The 22,732-nt window shown below is 30.3% G+C and overlaps 1 protein-coding gene across 3 annotated transcripts in view; it reads left to right on the forward strand.

The window, feature by feature from the left end:
• Positions 1-22,732, forward strand: part of cpx (complexin) — a 597,058-nt gene that overhangs the window by 110,066 nt on the left and 464,260 nt on the right. The gene's annotated exons all lie outside the window — the stretch shown is intronic.

The raw sequence follows: 22,732 nt of genomic DNA on the forward strand, positions 1-22,732 counted from the left end.
ATTCAATATTTATAATTTTGGAAATTGGAAAACTCTTCAATTACGTCGCTGATAAATGAATTCACAACATATAAGTGTACGCGTCAATTTAAAGAAACGCGCATTCCAAAAGGTTCAGAGATAAAAATAAAAATAAGATTCTAATAAAAGCCGCATTTTTCTACCGTTATTTTAGTATCTCTCAAATATTTTGTTTTATACCAATTTTTTATTGATTCCTATTCAAAATTATTTATCCTATTTATTAAGCTTCACAAAGTATTTTTTAAAAACTTTGAAGTAAAATAAGAATAACTTTTGAACCTTTGTTGTTCGATAAATGGCTGAACTTTTTTTTTGTTATATTGTAAAAATTCGTTAGCAAATTATACCTCTTACGGAATATAGAACGTTTACTCATCCCTTATGGTAAAATTACAGTCCAAAAAATATTATAGCGACAATGTATTCCGAGGGAATATTTCATGTTAGCCCAGTAAAACTAGAAAATACGACATCACTCAAGATGTGACAGATGTTAAGGGGGCCATAAGATATAAAAGATGGTCTTTCTGCGTGAAAGGAATGGGCAGTAAGATATTTCTTGGAGGATCTAAGAGTCAGATGGAAGATAGAATAGGAGTGGGGAGGGGAAGCCAATCTTGGGAGGGGGAATGATAAATGAATAAACGTCAGCATATAGTCCGTATTAGGCCTCCATTAATTATTTTTTATTATTAGTATGTTTGGTACGTGAGTATAATAATTATATATATATGGAAAAATTAGGGTTTTTAAGAAGAAGAATTTTAGGTAAATTTCATCAAAAACCTTTTTTTTTTTTTTATTGCTGATATTGTATACTGGTTTTCTGATTTAGTATATACACATCAAATGTCGAAACATTACAAAACAAAAAAAATCAAAATATGTCTATTAGGAAGAGCCGTGAAATCAAGTGAATTCTCGAAATCAACGGAAAATCTTTAAGTAATTTAGAGGTAAATTGTATTACTCTACAAAATTTGCTCTAGTCGGGGTATTCTCATTTTAGTTAAACAAAAAAAAAAATCTTTATTTTATAATCGATTTTTCAACGCAGACCATCTTAATGTTCTCATTGTTGTTTATATGAATTTAAAAACAACAAATACCAAAACTTTGAATCCGGATAAACCGAGGACGAAATACAGGAGCTTCTAATTGAACCTTGATTTAGTAGCTTTTGATTTGGAACTCCCTCAGAATAAAAAAGTAAAGTAATTTTTTGGACCGATGATATTTTCAACATTAGATTTTTTTGTGCACTGAATCGTAATTCATTATCATTTATGGTGTGAAAAAATCAAGTAAGCTAGTTATTCCAGCTTAATTAATCGAAAGTAGAGGTTCCTAAAGGTAACGAGGGAAAAAAGAAATGTATATTTATAAAAATCCGTGTTTTAGGGGTTGTAATACTTATATTATATAAAATATCCCTCCCCCTCATTCTCCTGACATTGGACACAATCCATAAGTATATTGTCTTCTGATAAAATAAGACACGAACAAATGAATTTACGTTGATCCCATCCTCTACAATAAAGAACATTAAATGTTTCGTCAATTTATGATGAATTTGAACTATTATTAACAAAATTTGCTGTACTATATGATTCAATTGTTTTTAATTATTGTTTATCATTAAGAAAATATTTTAGGTTATTTTTCAAAAATAAATAATGTTAAAGTAATAGTTATTTCTTATAATTATCTATTATAAATTGTGATTATAATATCTATATATAAATATAAATTATCTCTTTATATAAATATCTATTATAATTATAAATCCATCTAAATTCAGTTTTACTACTTCAGATAGTTGGAGAAGAGAAATAATTATAAAATTTTCAGAATATAAAATTATGAACTGGATGTTCAGAAACACATTATACGCTCTAATGCTTTTATTCTGTACTTCATTTCCATTAGTCTATTTAGCTACTTTTTTTCCAATTAACTAATTTTCCTTCTTTTCTCTCTAGTTGTTAATTTTTATGATCCTACTTATTTGTTTTTCTTAAGACTTCATTTAAAGATCTTTAAATTATTTTTAGTTTTACTTTATGCACCACTTACATTTTTTCTACATATAAATCATAATTTAATTCTCTCCAATGGACAGTGAATTATTTTTCAATACAGAGAGATTTTAGCGTCGTGATTTAAATTTTGTCACTATTTATCGTCAAAAAGTATAGGTGTATAGGTCTTGTAAACAGTTATAAAATTTATTTAAATAAAAAATTGTTTTCTAACGTTCATATTTTTTTCTAAAACCTACTTTTAACAATAAATGTTTAGGAAGAAGAACCTTGCCGATATCATTTTTTTATTTTAGAACCCCCAAAAATTTTATATCGAAATCGAGTTGGTCGTGTTTTGTACTTCCCTTGCCAGCTTATATGTAAATAGTTGCTGAATAAATGAAAAACGTAGTTGCTCATTTGTTGGCATACATAACTTTATTTAACTGACAATATATATGTATTAATTATTAAATACTTAAAAAAAATCTGAAGAGCTACATTAAGCCGACCTTTTTTATATAAAATTATATTATAAACAACACTAATATTACAGTTCTATATCACATCTTTATATGTTTCACAGTTTAGTAACTTTTCGTTCGATTCCATGGCCATTTGTTAAAATTTATGTTTAAACATACAACTCCTCGAAATATTTGTGATAGTATAAATATTTAATATCCTATCTTATTCCCAGCTTTTTATTACTCAGATAATTTTTATTGGAGCTTTTATATCTACTATATATAAATTGTTTTTACAAAAGAATTATTTAAAAATCCCCTGTAAAAAACTACGTTAATTAAGAAGATTTTAAATTATATTGGTCAAAATTTATTAATTTTTTTAACAAAATTAAAATGTAATTTTTGATAAATTACCTTATTTTTATTCTCTATAAAACAAAATTAACCATATTTCATTTTTTGAACGTTTTTTCACAATGAAACTGTTTTATTACATTCTACTAGATTTCCCATTTAACTATTTTTATGTACCAAATCGATGGAAATAAAAAACTTATCAATTTTTCATTTTCAATTTTTTTTTTACCTCATTATTTTTTTTTAACATTGTATGGGTTATTTATTAGTAATGTAATAAGATTACTATGTATTGATTTGTTAGGAATTCAATATTTTAGTACTTCAAGAATAATGAAATTCTTAATTTATTGGATATGACTTCATTTAACTTATACTTCAAAACTTCCTTAAAAAATTTATATTATAACTTTATTTAATAATCAATACTATAATAAAATAATATAATAGTAAAATTAGTTTGAATGTTTTGCTGTTTATAATTGAAATTTAATATTACCCATTATCATTGGACCATATCTTGCTCTTAAGTTTTTAAGTATATAATAATTTTAAATATGTTTTTCATAAATTAAAACAACTTTATAACTACATAAAATATTTTTTTATTTTTATATTTTTTTAAACTTTCTATAACGATGGCAAGATAAATTGCTCAAGTTGTGATGCATTAATGCCCCCTACGTCCATTATATATGATAAATGGAAATTGGACCGAAGTGTCGACCAGAATTAGCAATTTCGGTAATAAATCGTCTCTGAAAGGGCTAAAACTTCGAGGAGTGATTGAAAACTTTTAAGAAATATCTTTAAGAGTTGCTTACGGTTATAGGTACATATCCCTTCTTTGCATGAAGAGTGCCTAAAAATATTATATTTTCAAGCGATCTGCAAAAAGTATATAACTTGCTACTTCTCTAGTTCCATTGTCTTAGCTCGCGCTTATCATTGAAAAGTGTAATAAATAATAAATCATTTTATTATTATTACAAGAGTTTTATATTTATTCTAATATTATCTTAGCAAAATCTTTAAATCTATGATACATCTAGAGGTATTTAATTTTGAAAATGAAATATCAAGCTTTCAAATTTTCCTTCCCCAAATTTTCTTTTTTTTTTAAACAATTAAAAAAATTAGCCAAACAATACAATATGGAACACTTAAGGGCAATGCGTATTAGGGTTGTACTTATTCAATCATACCATTTATATATACTAATAATAATAATAAAATTAATATAAAATAAAAAAACTCACTAATAAAAAGAAAAAATATTGTAATTAGCTAATAAGTAAACAATGAAGGTAACTAAAATAAATAAATAAAGTAAATACATAAACAACTGAGGTAAAGAAAATTGATATAAATCATCTAGAACACAATCATACCCGTATAAAATATCTCAAAATATAACTAGAAATCAATTTAATCGGGATAAGCCAAATTTTATGAGTTTATTCTTAGAATATAAATTCCTAAATATCGCCTTCACCAGTCATATCTTTCATATGCGAGAAATGTTAATTGATTTTGCATATGGAGTAAATTGATTGATAATTAAATCACGTATTCGGTTGCGTAGCATAGGAGACACAATGACTCTCCATGATTCTGCACAGCTGCGTCAATGTTCGGACTAAATTTTAGTTAATGAAACTGCAGATAAAGTTATTTCAGCATTTTATTGTTCCAGTTTGACACATAACTCCAGTCAATTCTATTTACGGTTGAAATCGTCAGACAAAGATATACGATAAGAGAGCAGGCTTTGGTGAGTGCATCAAAAATGGTGCCACTTGTGGAGACAAAAGGTTGTCGAAAATGTTTCCCAACTGTTGTGCTGTTTGCTTGGAGGGCGGTGTTTGCTTAGCTGATTGAGCAAGCAATTACTAGCCTGGCTCTGTTCTGGAGCGATTTTGTCGAGGGCTTCGGGACACAACGGTTCTTGGAGTGGGGCTCGTCGGTTTTTATATCTTTACAAGCGCAACCTTTTAATTGCTAAATGATAATAAAAAAAAAATAGAGAAACGGTAATGAAAAAGTAAATGCTGTGAATTTATTTCTGCTCAGAGCGCAATTCGAGAATTATGTAACGTTTTTTTGTATAGAAAACTGTTGTTTGTGTTGAAACTGTAACGATAAAGACGAATATGATATGGCGTTCCTTTAACTGTGTTCTATGGAAATATTTATAGGAAATATGTTAGTTGAATTAATGATATGAAAATAAAATTCGTACTTTAAGAAATGACCTGATCCTTAAAATAAATGTATTGTATTGTATTTACAATCCTTTAATCACAAGAGGAGATCATAACACAAAAAAGGGCATTCCTTCCCGGCCGAATCCGCCTCACTAAAACCCTTTTTTTCGTACCCTTCCTAAAGTATGATTATTCCAATTAATGAATACATAAATATTCCAAGAAATGGAATATGTAGACTAGTTCGTTTTCCCTCCCTGCCTTGTGGCATTGTAAGGTGTTGATTTCAGAATCCAATTAAGGTATTACAATTAGTCTAACGCTATTGTATTAATGTGAAGGCAACGATTCGCTGGTGACTGCTAAAACCCCAGAAACGACGGGCCTGTATTTTTTTAAAAAAATATTTGCTTAACACAGGAAGAGGAGACTTTAAAACTATAGGGAAGATAGTTAAATTAAGCAATACTTAAAAAGCGTTAGAAATCATTAAAAACCTGCGTGAATTTATACTAAAGGATTTTTCTAATATTTTATGTCATTAATTTACATTTTGCTTTATTAAAGTAACAATATTTAATTTATCATCTCGTCTGCTTGATTGAATAATATATTTGCATATTATTATTTTTAATTATTCATTTTATTCATTGATACATTAATATGATTCTTTCTTTGTTTGCCAAATATTCGTAAATACTTTTGATTTGCGACAAGAGGCAAATGTGTGGTTTCGGATTCAAAGCTTCATGAACGTTATAACCATCATCTATCTCTCTCTCAAGAGGTTCCAGTAATAACAGTAACATTAGACTACAATGGAAATGGGTGAAGTTTCAGGATAAAGTTGAGGCAATTCGAAAGGGGGAGAGTCCATGCTTGTTCTTTCTGATGTCTTAATTTAGTTTCAGATTACTTATTCTTTGTAAGTTTTTATTATAACATCTCTTATAATAATTATAAGTAATTATGAGTTCAGGAAATCAGAGTAAGATGTGAAAATATTGTTTTTCGCTTTGGTTCCAGGTCAAAATTAATTAACACACTGTCCATCTATACCGCATAGAATTGTGCATTTCTATCTGTGTTCATATTATTATTTTTTTTAATTAATATTAAAAGACTACTCACCTTAGGAATAGCTATTGTAACTTTTAAATAATTTCATCAAAGCATAATTTAAAAATATTTCTATATTTAGCTATATTTTGTTTTTCCTGATTCAGGTTTTGGTGTTGTATTTTTTTCCATTATCTGTTTTCCTTGAGTGCCGACCGAGCTCATCCCATCCCTACCGGTAAACAAAAGCTTTCTTTTTTCTTTTCTGTTTTTCCTGTCACTGTTGTGATTTGCTCTGGTCAGACGTGAATTGTGCTCAAAACAATTTATTAGCCCTCGTGCGGTGTTTGAACAGGTGCGTCAACTCTTTACTTGTTTGTAGAGCCAATATCGCTTGGTACACAAATAAGGAACCCAAATGATAAACACAAAAATCTCCAGTTGACAGTAAAATCCGTAATGAGGAAGGAAAATATTTTTTCATCAGTTGTTTTTGTTTTAGTTTGTTCTTAGACTTGCTATGTACTCTTTTGTAGCATTTGAAAAATGTTTTGTATTAAAATTAACCTTATAAGATAGCATTGAAATAACATTTTATCTCTTGGACAAAATAAATTATGCTATGGTAATATTATGATATGATATTGACAACAAAGCTCTGAAAAAGCGTAAAGGAGGTTATACACAGAATATTCTTATTTTTTTTTTAATCTGGACAGACCGCTGTCAGTGAGTTGAAAATTGAAAAAGAGACGCTACTGAAAAGGGTTTTTACCTACTGTCAGTTGCAGAGTTGTCTGTCTGAAGGTTCTTTCAGGTCAAACGAGGAAAGTACGCATTTAATTTTCAAGATCTCAGATCCAGACTTTAGAGTAGATATCAGAAAAATTGTATCAAAGTTCATTTATTATGATTGTAATGCAATTTTAAGTAATGGCACTGCTAATTAAAAAAAATAGCAACTTATTTATTATTATTCATTAAAATTAATAATAATACAATAACTACTTTAGCATACACAATAAAGCTGTCAACACACTAACAAAGACCTTAATATTCATTTGTTTTATAAAAAATTCCGAATAATTTTTTGAATTGATTATCATTCATAATTGAATCTTAAAGTCAATAATTTATAAAAAAAAAAAAATGTTGACCCATAGCCTCAACAGGCTTACATTTATAAATTTTCAGACTAAATGTTGATAGAAATAAACCAATACATGAAAAAAACGTTGTCTCTTTAACTTTTATAAAATTTACCTGATGTACAGAATTGTAAGTCCTAAATGCTTTTTAAAAAACAAGACAATAAATGCTATAAATATTGGTCATTGAAAATACAATGAAAGTTTTTAATATTTGTTATAATATCCTTAAATTCGTTTCCATCATATGCACAATTCTTTATTCATTAAACAAAAAAGTGAAAATCTACTTTACCATAAGAGTAATACAACCTATATTCTTATACAACCATTCTTTAATCCAATCAATTTTCACTCATGAGTACAATGAGTGAGTAAAGTTAGGGTCAAACAGAACAAGGCAGAAAAGAGGTATAACAATAAATCAAAAGAGGAAACCGAAGTAAAAAGCAATCACAAGTCAAGTAGATCTAATGTGAAACAATATTGATTGATTAATGAGAAATTATTTATTCCAACAGATAATTCATTAAAATTTAGTTTAGCTAATCCAATGTCCTTCCTTTTTGTATCAAAATTTTTACTTTGTGTATATAATTCTATCATTCTGGTTAAAGCTCTCTTAGAAATATAACTTGTAGTTAATTTTGTGCCTTTCAAAATCAATTCATAGGGATTCCACTAATTAATTATTGGAATTCGAATACTTAATACACTTATTCTCATTAATTACATTCATGAACAATCCTAAATCATTTTTGCTCCATGAGTAATGTTTAGCCCTATTATTACATTACCTGATCATTAAGGATTATGAACATTATACATATCCAAAGATGGGACTTTACAATGAGGGGATTAATTTTAAGAAATTGTAATGTTGTTGTTGTTGTCTGGGGCTTAAGGGCGTAAAACCCTGAGGTCATCAACGCCCATGTTTCGTGCTTTATATAAGAAATTGTAATAATAAGGAGGGAGATTTATGTTAGTCGTTGATCTTTGCCTCCAAGCGTTAGACTGCTGGAATTCTAAGCCATGGATCAATTTTTTATGGCGACCTCGACTCCTTCTCTAGGTTCAGCTTAAACTTGTCCTTAGGAATAAACGCTTGAAGATAAAGACAATATTATCCCATTACAACCCCGGTAGGATAACAAGGGCCCCCTCTGTCAACGCTTTAAGGGAAGGAATTGTGCTCGAGGGAGGTAACAAAGCAATAATAGGCCATTTGGATGCAGAAGAATATCACACTCCTGGGAGTGTGGTCCAGATTTCCCTAGGTCCTTTTCATGGAACTGGAATAAAATGTGTATCCATTATCGTAACTGGGTCTCTTACGGGGCTTCTACCTTCTCCAACCTCCTTTCAAGAAGGCTCTGCAATAGCGTTCGGCTTCCTTTGCCCAGGCCGACTTTTAGAAATACTCTTCTTTACGTTTTCCGCCATTTAGCCAGAAAATTGCTCCATACGTCTCTATTCAACAAAAATATGTATTGAAGGAACTATTATTCATTTCAGCTAAAATTGGAAAATAAAAAAGTAACTGAAAAAAGAAGAGGGAAAGAATTTTTATTTTGCCTTGTTGTTGCCTATGTAAATATGTTTCAATTTAAAAAAGATATAAGCTAGATTTTATAATAATTTATTTATTCATTTCCTGGAAATCTAGACGAACGATGTATTGGACTAACGTTTTGGAATCCTCATACAAAACTGAAAACTGTTTGTCGATTCAGATTATTATTATTATTTATTGATACGTACTAGACAAACTGTCTAAACCTCTAACTAATTACAAAAGATGCATTCATATGCATTATCTGGATTTAAAGGTTGAACTGTGGGGCTCCACAAAACCATTGAATTCCTTTCGTATCCAATATTTAATGCTCCTTACTTTGTCATAAATCTAGTAATGTTTCTTATGTTGCCGATTTAGCAGCAACCAAGTACCAATCTTTCCGTGATAAACTTCCTAACCACGCAAACCCTCTTTTAAATCTTGCTTCTTCTTCATTACTACTTGACAATCCTTCTAGACGTCTGAAAAGAAGATGCCCTCGAAATCTAGTTTAAAAATGTTATTAGAGTTCAACCAATGTGTAAATTCTCCACACGCCCGTATTACGGTATTGCATAACTCACATTCAATATATTTTTAATGTAGTTGTGAATATCTATAAATACATTTTTAAAAAAATTATTTAATATTGCTCCTTTACTTCGACCAGTACGTTAGGAAGTAATAATAATAGTATTCTTTATTTATTATGGGATTGCTCCCTTTAGAATAATATACAGGTGTCAGAATAAGGCTTTAGAGCGTGAGATAAAAATATGAATGAAATTATAAAACCAAATAAAATAATGAATTTGAAAAGATGAAAATGGACAAAAATAATTAACAGAATATATAAAATAAGAATAGAACAAATATGTCATAAAACATAAGATGAATAACACTTCTGATAATAAATAATATAAATTAAAAATGATAAAAATCAAATATAATTAAATTATAACTAATAAATGGAAAGGTATAATTCCTGCTAATATGCTTATTTACAAGAATAATCGAAAATCTGAAATATTAAGTACAGAAAATATATAAACTTTGTTTGAAACATTCAATTGTTATTCTTCCGGAATTAGGTGGACAGAAAGTGGTCGAAGGTAGGGGATTTGAAGGTTGGAAGGGTATTAGAAGTTAGAAGTAAGGTAACAATTCTTTAAGTTACCTTACCTTACCTTGGGCGAATTTAGCCATGCTGATAATTCGGGGGAAATGAATCGTTATTGAATTGAGAATTAGTAAAATATCTTAACTAATGGGAAATTAATTAATTTACTTTGGGTAAATTTAATTAGTAGTAGTAGTTTTTTAGTTCGTTACTCACCCTCCCACATTTCCCTTAACTAAACAGATGTTTCCTTCCGAATAAACGTGTTTATTTATGACTCTGGGAAATAAAAAGAGTTCTGTACCGCGAATGTTATAGAGAATTGCATCACATTTCGCTAACTTTACAAAATGGCAATTAGAATAAACGTTTCCCTTCGAATAAAAGTGCTTTGCTTATTAAGTTGTTATTTCCTCAATTATCAAATTCAAAAATTATTTTTACCTCAGTGTCAGAGTCAATTAAATAAAATGATGTTATAATGGTAAATTGGTAAAAATTGCACCGTGTCCATTTAACTCCAAGCTATGAACAACTAAATCCGGTTTATTTATACATAGGTAAGTTTCTTTCCACTCCCACCCCCCATCTGTGTGGACACTATTAAAGCATCTTAAATTGGGTATCCTTACTCTTATTGTTCGATAAAGGACCTCTATAGCCAATTTACCCGGGATTTGATTGCCGCCTGTTTCTACAACTTCCTAGATATAAGAGGTTTTGATCTAGGACAAAAATTTTGTTGCAACCAAGTAACTAAATTCTTAAATTTGTATTATAACTTTTAGTAATTTTGAAATTCCTTGAAGGTGATATGACATAGGATTATCTAGAATTGATTAAAAAGGAAAGAAGAAGTTATTTTGTGTGGGTAAGAGTCTTGTAATTAAAGTAGGAAGACTTACTTCATAGCGAATGTCCAAAACATTGGGATATTAAATTCTTCTTGAATACATTTTATGAACGACCTTGAGAAAGGCAAAACTCATTTAATTGTTTAATATAACAGATATAGAAAAATTAAAAAATGTTGGTAACTGCAGTTTATCATTTTGCTGCCAATGTTCCTATTAGGAGCACCGATTCCTAGATACTTCAATCTTTTAAATCATTCCAAGAATTTCCCTGAGCCTGCATAAATCTTCGACCCTTGGGCCCGATATGTTGGCCCCGTAGGCCCCCTCCCCACCATGCCCAGAGATTTCAGGATGATTTAGACTGACTCTGGAAATTAAGGAGTATCCCAAGGGAACTTGTTGGACCGTTGCTATATACTCTCTCCAAGTTTGGCAAAGGCAATTAGTACTTTGTGAGGAGTAAGGCTTTGTTAGATATTTTACTTTAGTGTTCAGCCACATAAATGGTGGATATCAGATTAATGTTACTTATATTATTTTTTTAATTTATAATTATTTATAGGTGCTGAATAAAATAATATCTTTATTAATTTTTGTCTATTAAATCATGAACTGTAATGGAAATTTATAATTTTACTCAAAACCACTCATCTCCTTTCATATATGTATTACGATATTTATAATTTTCTTTCCAGTTTATTATTTTTTTAAAATTTCTATTGAAGTCTTAAATAAATTTCGTTATACAATATATGATATAACCTTAGGTTACATGGATCATGTGATGTTCCAGTTACTCGGAAGAGGTAATAATTCTAAGAAGTTCTAGTACGATTACCCTGGATATATAAATATATTTTTTGCCATGACCTAAGCATACTTTTTTTAAAAAATATATTACAATATTAATTTTTAAATATAAAAAAGTAGAAGCAATCTGAATCAAGTGAATAAAAAATTATAACTATTTATATGACAGAATTTACACTTAGTGACGATTGACATAAGCATGCAAAGTAGTTACGTTTCATAATAATCTATTCCTAAAAAAGTAATTAGTGTTTATATCACTTGTGATGTACCAGGAGTAGACCGTGACGTAGATGAGATAATTTTCCTCCAGGTGACTTTTAGGTTCAGATTTCGTTGAGGTCGGTTAAGTAGTAGGTAAGTGGTTTTTGCTGAATCGGTTAGTGATTTCAATATTTATTAAAGATTTCTAGCATTTAATTTAAATATCATATTTATTTATTGTATTTTCCATACAATATTAAATTAAAATAAAATAATTAATTTACTTTTAGCTTGAGTTATACGGAGTTAATGGAATTTTCAGTTAACAATTTACTTGAAACATCATCAAAAATCCAAGAGTAGTAGATAGTAAATTTTGCCAGAGCACGTCCCCCCACAGTGAGTTACACTTTCAGCTTAAAAAGCTAAAAACTTTACGCTGTTATACGTCTCCTTTCTGTTCGCTTTATAAACTTTCGCCTGTTACGGGCCGGGAGTAAAGATTTGCCGACTACGGCAACTTTCTAGTTCAACCCCTGATGGACCAAGACTTCGACCCAGCTTTTTCTTCGAAAAACAATAGCCGCTTGTAAAAAAGTAATCAGGTCAGATCTTGAAAAGGTAGTTGATTTTGAGGATCGGAGAATAAACCATTGAATACCTCCATAATATAGGTTCTGAATTGCATTCTCATGTAGTGTTTCTTTTTGTTTCTTTTTTTCTATAATTTTACCTCAAGATTTGAAACAACAAAAATTGGTTTGATTTATGTTTTCCCTTTTATTTAAGCCATGCTGTAAGTCCACTAAATGCAATGACATCAAAAATAATTCTAATGTGGTGTAGATAGTTGACCGTAGATTAATGATTGGAGAAGTTTGTCGGGGGGTGCGGTCAGCAAAGTATAGGTAATATAAGTTAATACTCACAATGCAATTCAGATATAAGCCACTCACTATTTTTCATTGTCTGTCATAATGTTCAATTTTTAGATTCAATTTATTTATTTAATTTTGCAGTTTTTTTAGACACTACTTGCATAACTTATATTATACATATCTTCTTACCTACATGATATTATATTTCATCTGTCACTGTTTTCAATTTACTACCATACAATTCCACGAATATCAATCAATTATAAATTTTGTACTATTCAATTATCAGTTATCAATTTTTTATCATTTATGATTTAATTCAATATTTTGTATAATTCTAAATTTGTTTGTATACTATTCCTTTTCAATTGTATGTTACTCTAAATGTTGTCTTTATCTCTTTTGTTCTATAGCCCTGATGAAGACCTGAAACTCAGGTCGAAACGTCGGCATAAAATAAATAAATATGGTTTTGTTTATTTATGTTGTTCTTTGCTGACAGCAACCCCCGAAAAACTTCTCCAATAATTAAAAAATAATTCTACTTTGTAGTACCTTTTTTGTATCTAATTTAAGATGTTTTTTAATTTATAATTTAATAATATTTGGGAATTATCCGTTTATAAAAATGTTATTTTTAACTAATTTCATAAGCAGGATGTTCTGAATACAACATGTAGGGAGTAATCTATTAAAAAACACTATTTATGCACTCACGGAAAACACCGTTGAAGGTTCAATATACCATAACCTTTGGTTTTGAAGAACGATTCTTCTTGTTCTTCTTTTACTGGCACAACCGGCGCATGAAGCTTCCCTTTGCCTGCTCATTGGCCGCCAACCATCTTTCTCCATCTTCTGTAAGGGTAACTGGGATCCTCAGTTGTCGCCGATCCCGCCTCACAGCATCCCTCCATCGGCCCTTTCGGCCTAACACGTTACCGAACTCCATCCGGAACGTAACTGTACAGTTATGAGGCGCTCTTTTCTCGCTCATCCTCATGAGCCTAGCAATTTAAGCCTCTGTATCCTTATGAACGAGGTGAGGCAACATTCCTAGTAGAGCGCAAAAAGTTCACTATTTTTCCTTCTTCGCCAATTACCATGCTCCTCAGAATGACTCTTTCAAACCTGTCTAGCAGGTTGTTGTTTTTATTGTTCAGGGTCCAAATTTCTCCACCGTATGTGACGACTGGCCTTATTAACGTTTTGTACAGGGTGAACTTGGTAGTACGGCTAACAAGTTTGCTTTTGATTAGCCTTACAATGGAGAAATATGCTCTATTTCCAGCAGAAATTCTGCTTTTAACTTCTTCTCATTGATAATAGAGCCCAGGTACGAAAAACTTCTTACCACTTCGAAATTGTAGGGGCCCATTACAAAGCGACTCTGCCTCTGATCTCGAGGCTTATTACCCAACTAACAGCATAATCTTGGTTTTTCCCCATTAAAATGCAGGGCCATCCCTTTGAAGAACGATTACACAGAAGTAATTGTAATTCTCAGTTGTAATTAATTTTTTGTGCCAAGTAATTTCAATATTCTTCGAAAACATGTAAATAAACCGTAATATGTTAATAAATCTATATGCCAAGCACAATATTGCACTGAATACTACTTTGTATGAGATATGAAAGAATTTAATATTAAACTAATGAAAAAAAAGGATATATATTTTTTTAATATTGAAAAAGAACTTCTGAAAAGAAGAATAGTAATATCGACGTGTTGTATACCGTTCGTTGAAAAGCTAAAAAACTTCTAGCAACATTATTATCTAACACATTAAATCGAAGAAAGAAAAACTCAAATTACATAAAATATTTATTGCTGTATATACTCAATATATAAGTTATTACTTTCAATCGGCCAGATAAAATATGTATGCTTGGTTTAACATTTTTAAGTTCAAATTTTTTAATGTCAGATGCTATATTAGTTAAAGGATTAATAACCACAAAATTAAGTTATAAAATCAAAATAAATATATATGGTTTTTAAACATCAAGATTTGGGAATAAAGACATAGTTCATTAATACCACGAGATTGACTTATATAGAACTAAATAATTTAAAAATTCATATTTGAAAAAAATAATTTATTCATACAGTTTGCCTCACACAAACGTGCGATCTTATCTGAAGTACAAGTAGTGAAAGCATGTATGGATCTGAAATAAGACGGGAGGGGGAGGCGCGATGTTAGGCCGGAAGGGGGGTGGGCATAAAGCCTGAAACAATTCCAGGTTTTACGAGGGGGGGAGCGAGGGGGGAGAAGAGCGGTACAAATTTGTCCCACCCTTCACAGACCTCGGAGCCAAACTGGAGCACTCCATCAGCCGTCGTACTCAAGCCACTACGTGTCCCGACTCTTTACTATCTACGCTCAAAGAATATGGCGATATCGCCGTGATCCACTTCTAGCTTTTATCGCAGTTTCTCAGCTATGGAGTTTCCATGAGCTTTGGGAAATCATCATTGAGAGACGATGAACAATTTAATGGATCTTTTTGATGTAATGTTCCATTAGTTTTTTTTTTTTTTTAACGTAACATGTATAACCATGCCTTTCATAAAAAAGGGGAATAGAATGTATTAAGAAAAAACTTTTTCTCTTGAACTATACCAATGTAATATTTTATGCAACACTCATCGGGGCATCTACAAATATGAAGAAAATTCAGAATTGAGTAGAAAATGATAAACTTCTGCATAGTAAATAAAAATTAAAGACATTTACTTCTCTATTTTTTTCTTTAAATTCACCTACCTACCTTGGCTTTTGGTAATGACAATAAAGTTAGTATAGATATGGCAACGTTCGTGACATTAAACAAGTATTTTATTATTTGGTCTTCATTCTCATCGTCATCCTAGGGCGCAATGTTCTTTGCACGACTTTGGCCTACTCCCCTTGGACTTGTCATCAGCAGGCATCTATCCAGCAACATAAGGATTTCAAACATCTTTTTCTACATCTTATCGTATTAGTGTTAGGGGTTTTTCGGGATTGAAAAACTAATATTTTCCCCAGATGTTCCCTGTTTCGTGTTAAAGGAAAAAAAAAAATGAGGACCTGAAAATAGTCTCACAAAAAATTAGCATAACAAAGAAAATTAGATAATAAAAAAATAACCTTCCAATTGATTTACACAATTTAATAATATTAATAATATACAAAAAATGAATTATGAAATATAAGATATTTAAATATATGTACAAAACTAAAACAAATTGCTATACACACAAAAAAAATTTAAACTCTCCAGTACTTATGCTGTTTAGAAAACATAAAAAAGGAAGTTTGAAATTAACTCGATGAAGAGAAAAGGTCGGGGGGAGGAGATGCGCATTTCGATAACACCTGTGAAGTCTAATCTCATCCGAGATAAAGGATGGATGCCGAGGTCAATTCGGTAGAAATAAGACGATGGGTGAGGGTCCCTTGAAAGGCGGTGCCCAAAAAAAAAGAGTGAACAGCTCTGGTGAGTCGTGGGTGAGAACTAGACAAAAGTCAGACCGCTCCAATCTTTGCTAATGCTTACTGCAGACTGCCTTATCGGTCTGTATCCAGGCTATTCCACAGTAGTTGGTACTGGTGTTGTGTACGTCCCACCGCAGTGAAGTATTTATACACACGTACTGGAACAAAATATAAATTTAAAATACAAGTAACTTTAGTTAAAAAAAAATTACCAAAAATAATAAACCAATTGGAAGTAAAATAAAACTAAATAAAAAAAAGAAAGTGAATTTTAATTACATTTAATGTTTCCTCTTTTATTCTATTTTTAGACAGATACATTGGAATGAATATTTATGAGTCCTTACTGATTTTTTGTTTAAATCAAAAAGTAAATATCCTTGTTATTAACGAACACGAAACAAAACTAATTTTTTATAATAAGAAATTATCTGTTAACTTGCTAAGTAGACGATTCGATATATCATCTGCCGGTCGATATAAATATTCAATGGAAGGGCAGAGGCTCAAGGTGTAGCTAAACATTGAGAATTCACTTACCTCGAAGAGCCACTGCTTCCTTGATTGATTAGATCCACCCAGACCCCAAGGCCTTCCCGCTACAGCTCTGCTCCCTAGATTGTAATATAGATCTAGATAGCTCATATTTCTTCTCTGCTGATACAATGATTTACCAAGATATATCTTTTTAGATTATTATTATATTTTATAATAAACATAAACTATGAAATTACTGTATTGATAATTGTTAATAAATATATTTCAAATGTAAATAATATATCATCATAAATAATATATTAAAATATATTATTCCTTGTGATCATTTATCAATTCCTTAAATACCAAGAGTCTAACCAATCATTTTTTTTTATTACTCTCAAATAATAATTAATAAAGAATTTTGATCTACGTGTCATTCTTTCCTTAAGGTACTAATTGTTTATTTTATTGTTAAATATTCATTAGGTATATTAGAAGTAGAGAATTCAACAGATATGAGTATTGAAAAGTATATATCAGAACAAGTTATTCTTTATTTTACGTGAAGAATACACATCTTTTTTTTTGGCGCTAATCCATCTGGAGATGTAAATCGGTAAATTCCGTTATTTGTGTAATTATACCGATAATACCAGCTATTTGTGTGCCAGAAACATGTTTATTATTGCTCTGTGTATTTAGAATAACAATCTGCACGTTTTATGAATTTAATTAATGATTGTTTAGTTTATACATGGAAATAAAAGAATTAGACAGGATAATAAATAAGGTTCTTCCCTTTATTTATCATCTTTATAACTTCTGTATATGTGTAACTTCTGTCCAACTATCAACAGGAAATAACAATCCTAAACAATAACGGATCTCTACTTTCCCGTCTCCAGAATTTATTTCCTGTATTTCACTGATAAAGAGATATTCTCAAAAGAATCGGAAAGTTTTAGATCGAGGAGAAAGTCTCGGACAAATATGAGTACAACAAGGGGCCCTGATGAACTACGGAAGTGCAGGCGGTAAGGGAAAGTTAGTAGTGCTGTAGTTCTGTTCTATTTGTAGTTCTCATCTGTACTGGAACGTAGTGAGGGTCCAGAAGTTCCATTATATTTTGATTACACGACTTCGTTGGTTCTTGTTTGGATTAGATTAAATAGTTTTTGTGCCAATGCACGAAGTAGTATGCTTCAAAACCCTTGTGTTGGCTGTCTCTGATCTACTTCTTTCTTTTCATTTAATATCACTTCTCTTCGTGGACTCCTGATGAACTATTCTTTAAGTTTAATCTAGCTATCTTTAAGGTAATGAATATTACCATTGGCCCTTCCTCTGTAGGTACTTTTTAAAAAAGCTGGGTAGAATAAAAATAACGGAGAAAGACTGCTTGGATAGAGAGCATTTTGGAAATAAACTATAAGAGGTTGGGATTCTTGTGGGAAGGAAGGAGAGCCGAGGGAGAGAATATGGACTGAGGAACAGCGGGAAGAACAGTCCAGGAGAATGAAAGGGTATTGGAGTAGAACGAAAGTGGAGGATAAAAGAAAAATGATATTCGCGTGTTCCTTGCTGATAGGTTCTTGAAAAAAGAGTAAATTATTGATAATTATAAAGGAGGAAAATCAAATTTAAATCAACAAGGAAAGCAAAAAAAGTATTATTCTTAGTTTTACTTAACTTAATCCTAAATTGAGTTTCTAGAAAGAAAAAAAAAATGGGTAATTTTTTAGTTAATAGATATTTAGAGTTAATAGATACTTTCTGTTTTGTTTTTTTTATTTTCTTGATGTTGAGATATTTTTTTGTGTATCCATGGAATGCAGAGGTCACTTGAAAGTAATCAGTTTCTTTTACTTGATATTTCCATTCATATCGATCTTACCATTCCTTTATCATTTATTTCTTTAAGCATTTTAAGAAGTGGTTCAACATCATCAGCATTTACTTAGACGAATCTATTGGAGTCGGTGTCCTTGAGGAATCTATGTTTTCATGTACTTCGATTTCATCGGTTTGAACCCTTTGCTTACTGAATCTTAATATCCACAAAACTGAATACAACCTACAGTTTAGCAGTAGTAGAGCTGTTCAGAGTAAGAGGACACGCAGGACTAGATCAATGAATTGCGATAAGAGCTTTGATAAACTGCTACTCTCTAGCAGTGACGGAGTTGGGTCAAGATAACGACCTCCCCCTCGAGTGTTTAGTAAACAAGAGATAGGCTGCTTTACAGTCTACTCTTACTGTATCTACCAACTTGTTAATAATAGTTATACATCAAAGGTTTGTTCAATGAAACTACTATCAGGTGCTAATTAATTTACTAACAAAATCAGTTGTGTGTTGGATGAATTCTGGTAATTAATTAACATAAGAGCAAGTAGTACCTCTGTGTGGAAATGCCATTCATGAGCCTATTTAGTAATTCTATTGTCCGTTTATTCTTCACTATCCTTCATAGCCCTTTATGAGTAAATTATGACAATTTAAATAGTATAACCACCCCTACTTCAAACAAAATTTGAGGTGTAACTATGTTGTATATTAAGAGGGTAGAATTACATTCAATTGTAGAATCGCTCTGTGTCGATTAAAAAATCCAAATTTATTATCTAACTAAAACGTAGGAAAAGTAAAATTCGTTTATTTTACCTGTATATCTGATCGAAAAACAATCAGTAGTTCTTTTTTTTTTTTATTTCTCTAATGTCGTGACAACTGAAGAACATTCCTTTTAACATTCAACCACTCACTTGATATCAATTGAATAATAAATTAATTAGTCGAGTATTTAAGTACCTCTTGTAGTTAAATTGTATAATAATTCAAAATTTTAGTTGTAGTTAAGTGGTATTTTAGTAGTTTTAAGTAAATCAATTCTCAATTCTTTTCATATTCAAATAAATGCAGAAATCCAAATGTTAATAATGATTATTGAAGTTTGATATTATTTATATGAAATGTTTTTACAAGCTTGTATATATTTTTAAATATGTTGCTTTCTTTCTCAGTAAAATCTAAAACATTACATTATCATATTGGAAGTAATCATTACTATTAAAATAAGAACATTGTATTCAAGTTCGTAAAATTTACTCAAAGTACTAAAAAATTAGTATCACTACTTCTAGCCAATTTTTTTTTATAGTATAATTTGAAAAAAAAAATTATATTCTGACTAGTTTGAGTATGAGTTCCTCGGACTCTTACTTGAAGTTTATCTTGAGTATAGACTACTCACTTCGTATTTTTTTGAGTCTGTACTCTAAGCTCAAATATTTTGAGTAGTAATAAAGTGATTATACTCAGTTTCTTAATACTCTTGTACAACTTTCCCTACTCAGCAGTAAACCTACTTTTTACAAAAAACAAATGATAACATATGATTTATTCGCTATTCTAATGTGACAAGTATTACAGATGAGCTGCAAATTATTATATTATTATTTTTGCCTCTTTTTCTTTTTAGCAGTGGCTAGTGGGTGTTGGATAGCTACTATTCAAATCCTACTATTTGATGCTAGAAATTTATAACTTGGTGCCAATGTATTCGTCAAAAATTCTTTTCTACATACATTGTGTAGAAACCTTTTTCTTTTGACCTTGTTTTAAGATCTTCCTAGTATTTTTTGCTTCCTCGTTGCAGAAGGCAGTATTATATTCATGGAAGGAGTGAAAAATATTAATGCCAGAATCGACAATTTTTGCTCTTATTTAACAATTTCAAATTTGATCTAACATTTAGAAACTAATTTGTTTTATCAGTAGTCATATCCAGGTGGTTGAGCAAAATACATACTACAATAAATCAGTTTTCGAAGCAATTTTCAGCAGTAACCGTTAGCACCATATAGATATGGGAACGAGTCTCGGAGAATGGAGTTTGGAGAAGAAGAAGGAATAAGGAATAGGAAGGAAATAAATCTGTTTGGGGAAACGACCATCGTGGTTTTAGTCAAAAGAGCAAGAATATGGTGGTTAGGACACGTTGAGAGGATGTCCGATACTTCTTTACAAAGTACTGAACCCTGTTCCGTCTTCCATGGGTTGTAGTGGTACAAATTTGATTTTAATGTATAATATATAATATTTACTGTTGATTAAAAAATCTAATACAAGTTCTTCAATTTGGGCGCCAAACTGACTTCATACGTATTTTTTTTTTTGTTGAGTAATATTAAGATAAGTTTAGCCTCTGCATTCTCTCACCTTAAGGGTGATGTATTGGGCTAAGCTTCAGACCACTTTCAGTTCCCATATAATCCCGAAGATTCATTGCCCCTACGTGTGACCATTCATAACCATTTTTTAAACCCATTCTATTACCGTATCTTTTCTGAGCTTTTATAGTGTAATTTATTTTACTATAAGGGATCAGGTGGGCTTAACCAGGTAAAAAGTTATTTTCGCGGGATATACCCTCATTTATATTTTTTTTTCTTCTTATTTTACCTGGAACGTACCAAACATATGATGTTTAATTGGCGAAACGGATATCTTATCCTTAGTAATTGGAAATTGAAACTGGAAATAAATTTCTTAAAATTGGGATGACCATTAAAGGTTACATCCTGACCTATTTTATAAACTTGGATGCAAGATTTCTTCTGTTCCTCGTATTTTAGTACCGATTCCTAGTAATCAATCTCTTTTTAAATAATATATAAAAAAAATAAAAATATATATTTATTTATAATTTATAACGCTGGTTATTTGTTCTTACCCTAGTCTGCCAATCACCGTGTATTTTCTGGTTGTTCTTAGATTATCTTACACATAAAATGATTTTCAAGAAATTTATATTTGAATGAGGAGAAGATGGTAGGGGGTGCGGTCAATGAAAAACACAAATAAGTACGATTAACTTATTTTAATGTGCCAACGTTTCGGCTAGACTTTCTAGCCTTCTTCAAGGCTAAAAACACCATTTTTAAAATAAGTTAACTATCTCTCAGCCAAAACTAGCTAAAAACATCATCATCACCATCAGCCAAATCAGCTAAAAACGCCATTTTTTAAAATAAGCCAACTATCTCTCATAATTAAATATATATTTAATTGAAAAAAAATTTTTAATAATAGTTAACTTATCATAGAATATAATAAATATAAAATCTATATTGTTATGGTTTTATGCTCATTAGTTATGGAATACCATTTATAATTACTGAAAGTACTTAATTAAAATTATTTGGGTCCTTAAAACTATTATCATTGAATCACTTTTCCTAAAGCATTTTATGTGTTTTCCAGTTACCAATTTTTATGACAAACCACTGTTTCCCTGGGTCTAAGACCACCCAGACATTCAGGCTGGGAACCCATTTGAAAATATTTATAATATTGAAATTTTCAATGTATAACAGTAGTTAATTTATCATAGAAGAGAATTTCAAATCAATATTTAATTTATCATATAAAAGAATTAAAAATAAGATAATTTACGGTTCAAAAGGGTGCTAAAATTACTTTATACGTGTTTTGGTTTTGGGGTGGTAATATGCACCTTGCCAGAAATTAAATTAATTTTTTATCATATACTAAAAAATAAAATGGATAGTTAACTTACAATAGACTATAACATAAATTACAATACAAATGGCAGAAAAAACCACTATGCACGTGTGTTTTTGTACGTAGGGGTAATGTATAAGCACCATAGCCAATATCAAAATTGTGTATTTTGATGTTCATTTATACACCCATTAATTTATCCCGAAATTAAAACAATTTAACATACTTATTTTATAAGAATATAATTATATTATTAACCCTAATTTTAAATGATCCCTCATGAGGACTTGATTGTCAATTGCTTTTTATTACCTGTTGGCTCAACATTTTGGTTTCCTTCTTTTTTTTCCTATGATATAGTTCACACTTTTGGACGTGAATCAGGTACCAACCGATATGGAACTGACAAAATGAAATATCCAGTTGAATTGGAATAGTCCAATGGAGAATGATTTGATTTCGCTGCTAACTAACTTAGTACCGTCACTCTCATTAGAGAGTCCAGATTTTATTTTCAGCCA

Source organism: Halyomorpha halys, unplaced genomic scaffold (genome assembly GCF_000696795.3).
Source record: "Halyomorpha halys isolate HHAL.00 unplaced genomic scaffold, Hhal_1.1 Scaffold116.1, whole genome shotgun sequence".
In the NCBI taxonomy this organism is placed as follows: Eukaryota; Metazoa; Arthropoda; class Insecta; order Hemiptera; family Pentatomidae; genus Halyomorpha; species Halyomorpha halys.